The sequence below is a fragment of the Echinops telfairi genome, unplaced genomic scaffold (assembly GCF_000313985.2).
Source record: "Echinops telfairi isolate 266 unplaced genomic scaffold, ASM31398v2 ScPeMD7_5167;HRSCAF=5991, whole genome shotgun sequence".
NCBI classification, from domain to species: Eukaryota; Metazoa; Chordata; class Mammalia; order Afrosoricida; family Tenrecidae; genus Echinops; species Echinops telfairi.
This window is the reverse complement of record NW_022109066.1, coordinates 1,142,564-1,147,976: the sequence shown is the minus strand read 5'-3', so window position 1 is coordinate 1,147,976 and position 5,413 is coordinate 1,142,564. Positions and strand designations below refer to the sequence as shown.

General features: G+C 48.1%; 1 pseudogene; it reads right to left on the bottom strand.

Annotated features, from left to right (window-relative positions):
• Positions 1-2,810: 2,810 nt before the first annotated feature.
• Positions 2,811-3,351, bottom strand: LOC115871304 (annotated as a pseudogene).
• Between the last annotated feature and the right edge of the window lie 2,062 nt (positions 3,352-5,413).

Sequence of the window (5,413 nt, the reverse complement as noted above, 5' to 3'; positions counted from 1 at the left end):
GGTCAGGGCACTAACCAACCCAAGAGGAAGATACTGTTTGTGTCTCCACCGGAAAGGGAGAGTGGGAGTTGACCCCATTCCAGAGTGCCAGTCCACGAGGCAATGCGCCTGAGCAGAGCAGCTTGTTCCCAGAGACTGCAGGGTCGGCCTCTCCCGAGATGACAGTGTTTCAGAGGACAGCTCTGAAGATACAGTTCAGAAAGAGCGACAGGTTGACCCACCCGCATGGAGCAGACTAGGAGCGGAGGACAACAGACCAGTGATGGAGCGAAGCCACCAAGTCCCCCAGGGGCCCCGAGTGTGGGCTTCTGACTCAGGGGCAGCACTTGGCACCCCACCTGAAGGGGCCATGCTGAACGTCTAGGTGTAAACTGGGGGAGGGGGAGCATGAGACCTCGCCGTCCCAGACTGTGAATAGCAACGTGGACCTAGGGAAATTCACCTCTTCAACACAAATGCGGCTCTGCATCACCATCCCCATTAGACTGGTGGTTATCTGTATGTTGGTGTGCTCTGGTTTTTAAACATCTTTAATTTTACTATTATTTTGTTTTTTGGCGTTGATCTGTACAAGAAAAGCTGGGTGGGCAGTCTTATAGAGACAGTGGCCAGACCGTTGGTTTCTGGGGGCACAGGAGGAGAGGAGGGGGAGGTGAGCAGAGAGCCAACAATGACAGGTCCAGGGGAATAGTAAGAATTCTAAAATGGACTGCTAGGAGGGTGTAGCTTTTCTGAGCATGTTTGATCAATCAAATTGTATCTGAGAGGAATTATGAGAGGTGAATGACAGGCAAGCATAATAGTGGGGGAGGAGGAAAAAACAAAACCCAATATATGTGTGTGTGCATATATATATTTATATACATATATGAATATGTATATATGTTTAGGTATGTATATATATGTAAATGAAACATGGAGACAGATGGACTTTGGGTCTCTACTTAAATCTTACCTCAGTACAAGAATGGATTATTCTAATAATGTGGCCCTGTATGATACCCACCTTCTTGACAAGATAAAATGAATACATTGCAAATACAGTGAAGAAAGCTGATGGCGCAGAGCTATCAAAAGATATAGCATCTGGGGTCTTAACGGCTTGTAGTTAAACAAGTGGCCATCTAGCAGGGAAGCAACAAAGCCCACATGTAAGTTTCTTCTTTCATTTTTATTGCCATACTAAAAAAATTATTTCTTCACTATGCATGGAACACATCCCTATAAAATGTACATGTAAATAATAATAATAAAATGTACATGTCAATTACTAAGTAAATTTGGTGAACATTTTCTGAATTACAGAACATACTAGGTCAGTTGGGATAACAGCTCTGTCTGCCTCAAAAGAATCTAATTTTAGCGCCCAGAGTCTCTCCTTTATATGCAATGGAAAGTTAAATACTCGTTTGGGGGATTATTTCCCAAAGTGCAGGAAGAGGCAGAGTTAACCACTTAACATAACTCTAGCATATCACAGTCACTGCACAATAACTCAGTTTATTACAAATAAAATATCATTTTCCTCATTATTTGTATTAAAGATGCAAACAGAAATAGTGATTACTTTTAAAAAGAGGCAGATAACCACAAAATCACTCATCTTTGATAGTATACTGGGATTTTACAATTACATTAGAATGAGTGGTGTAAAATATTGTCAATATACCTCAAAACAATGAAACCGTATTCTAATGGTTCACTAGATTGTGCTCAGTAGACATTTATTGAAAATAAGTGTCTTGTATCTACTCCCGCCCCCCCACCCCAATTACCCAGGATGCTGCTTTGCCTACACGCAGGGTTCAAGAAGTGCTTCCTGAAGAGACCAGGAGAGAAGAGAGGACCCTCTAAGCCAGTGCTTCTCACCCTTCCTCATGCGTGACCTTTTCATACGGTTCCTCATGTGGTGCTGACCCCCACCCAGAAAATTATTTTTGTTGCTACTTCATAACTGTAATTTTGCTACTGCTATGAATTGGGCAACCCTTGTGAAAGGGTCGTTCGACCCCCAAAGGGGTCACGACCCACAGGTTGAGAACCGCTGCTCTAAGTTGGGTGTTAAGTAGTGCACTTGAAATGACCTGGGAAAGAGCAGTTTAAGGAAGATGTAAATAGCAGGTGGTAGACAAGTAAACAGTGGTGTTCAGAGCACACAGTTTAGCAGAGACATGGGCACCCGAATTAACAAAGGCAAGATCTGCTAGCAACAGCAAAAAAGGGGAACTGCCCTTCATCAGAAACAACCAAGAAAAAGTTGGTATTGGACCCCATCTTCTCCCCCATTCAGTCCAGACAGGCCTAGAGAGGCACTCTAAGAGACTGGCCGTTTTCCTGAATATTTCCTGAACATCTTCATGTTCAGACATTTATTATGAGCCTATTCATGAATCAATATAAACTTGTTCATTCTTAGGGATTAGTTTCCACAAGTACAAAGTGAATTGAATTTCCTTTTATTTGTCCTACAATGCTTACTTTCAAACTTGAAGAGACTTCAATTATTCCATGTAGTGTTTTTTTTAAATCATTTTATTGGGGGCTCATAAAATTCTTATCACAATCCAGACATTTATCCATTGTGTCAAGCACATTTGTACATTTGTTGCCATCATCATTCTCAAAACATTGTCTTTCTACTGGAGCCCTTGATATCAGCTCCTCATTTCCTCCCTCCCCCATGTAGTTTTCATGAACATTCTTTTATCTTTTCAGACCAGAATAAAATACTCATGCAGCATTCACACTGCAGCCCCTCCTGCCCGCCCTTTGGTTGCTTGAACCGCCCTCCTTTGGTTCGGTTCACTTTCTCAGGTCTTCCTGAAGTGCCGTAGGCAGGTCGGCTGGGTAGTCCGGCTGCAGCTGGGTCTCCTGCTATGGCGGCGTCTTCCAGCATGTCTACTCTTTCAAGGACTATACGATCTCTATTTGTAAGCAAACTTCTTGACCTCCTTCTTGTATAACCTCAGCTTTGAGAAAGCCTGTCTCGGTCATACTCATCATACTGAGAACCCTACACACCCCTTCCTTCCTTGGCCTTTATCTGATTTCGGGTCTTCCCATCTCACTGTGCAAAATGGACTTCAACTGGACAGCCACAAATCCATTTTCTGTAAATCCAAATCACGTAAAACGTCTCCAGCACCACAAATATCCTCAAATCGAATATCGGCAGATCCTCTTGGATGTCAGGTGCAGAAATCAAGTGGAACATATGATAGCAAACACATCAACTATAGGACGATAGCAATCACATTCTCAGTGTAAATCTTCAGACATGGTGTTGTCAACCACGTTCCTCATGAACAGAGAGGTGTCGGGGCGGTGGGGGTACTGCAGGTAACAGGACATGTCAGCGGGGTGAATCTCAGCCAGGGGCACCAATGGCTTGGCAGGGCTGGGCAACCTGTTCGCACATCCTGCGATGGATCCTCACACCCATTTATAGTTCTTTAAGGTTCATGCTGTGTCTCATGTTTCCACTCTCTGTTTTCCCCTCTCTGCTTTGTAAACCATTAGAACAGGAATCCCATAAGGACAAAGAGCCCTGGGTGTCCTCTCCTCTCTCTACCCCTTCCACCCCTCACCTCACCTTTCCTTTGCAGCATCTAGTTCTGGGCCTCGCACAGAGGCTGGCTCCATCCATGCAGGGGCTGCTCAGCTCACGGGTCTCCAGAGCTCGGGCGTACAAGAGGGGTAGCATGGGGGAACTCTCTAGCTTCAGAGGCCCTGGGTATATAGAACCACTATGAGGGTGTGGGTGGGGGACAGGAGGGGGGTGGACAGATCGCTCAAAGGACTGTACCGTGAAAGTGAGCTGTTGGGCCCCTGCTGTACAGCATCCTTCTAACACTGGGCTCACAGAGGCAGCTGGGCTCAGTGTCCAGGAAGAGGAGCAGGGCGGGGCGGGCTTTGGCTGTGAGGGCCTCTGGGACTCCCAGGGGAACCCACAAGCTTTATCTATATTTATGCGTGTTTTGGAGCCAAGAGCCCTGCTGGGTTTTCTGAGCAATCGGGCTTACTCTCAACACAGTCATCACTGCCTGCAGGGCTTTCGGTTCAAATTGCAGATCTGGGTTTGGAAATGCAGCTGACAGGGAAACCTGGCCAGGCCTACGGCCGGATTCCAGCAGGCTCTGGGGATAGCAGCAGGACCCACCAGGTCCTCAGATAATTCACTGAGCCTCGGTCTGGCTGACGTCATCTTCTTCATCCTCCAGCCTCCAAGAAGGACAGCGGCCAGCCCGGCTGAAATGGGGGTGGGGTCGGGGGCATTTCACCCCTATTGTTCATCTACTTCCTGTGGGCGCCCCTCCTTTTGGCAGACTTAATCTGTTCTCCTGCCTGTGAAGCTTTTTCTTGCTGTTTGCAGACCGGAAGACCAGCTCACAGTCGTCCAGCCACGACAGTTCTTTAGGTGATGTCTGGAGTCTCTGCGGTGGTGCAAATGGTTAAATGGCTGACGACTGGCCAAGAGACTGCCGGTTTTCAAACGCACCCAGAGTGCCTCGGAGACATGCCTGCCACGCTTGCAAACGGAGCAACTCTGCTCTGCACAGCTGGGGTCACGGGGTCGGCATTGACTCCAGGGCAACTCCTAGCGATCCTCCAGGCGAGTACTTGCAGTGACCTCCTCTGTCCCACTCACACACACACCCCCACCCGCCCTCGTTCTTCATCTGCCCGTCACTGGACAGCTACTCTGCGACGTACACACTTGCACAGGTCAGGCCATGACGGCGGCATCTCAATGACCTTCACACTCCTCGTGGTCGAGCATGGGGAGGCATCCACGCCGAAAAGCAGAGCTAATAAAACACATGTACGACCAAGAAGTGCGCTATCTTCTAAGAAAGCTCTATGAAGAACCTGCTGTGCACAGGGCTGACAGGGTTGAGTTCAGAGTGGGTAATCTCTGAGCTCAGCCCGAAAGGCCAAGTAAGAACAGGCCCAAAGGAAACGTCGTCGGGGAAAGGGCACTGTAAGCAGAGGGAACAACAGGACTGAAAACCCGAAGAACCAGCAGGGTGTGCCCTGTGGCCAGAAGAGCAAGCGCTCTTCTCGACTTTGAGCCGAGCTTCTAGTCTCCAGGCAGCAGGTTGCCAATCCCGATAACCTCACGTGTTGCAATGTAGCACTCTGTTCCGTAGGTCGGTCTTTGACATCGTTCAGAGCCATGCCCAATTCAACTAAGGGGCCGGTCTTCCAAACCGCCTCCCGTCCATGAGCTGCCACACATCACCCTTTTATGTGCCGTCTGAAGAACCACCTCGATAGACGAGCCCTCACCTCCGCTGGGGTCACTCGTTCAAGAAGCAGGGAAAGGGAGGAGCCCACCCATTTGCTGCCACACTATATTGGGGTACGGGCTCACCAAATCAACAGCCCCTCCCCCAGGAGTCGGAAGGGCACC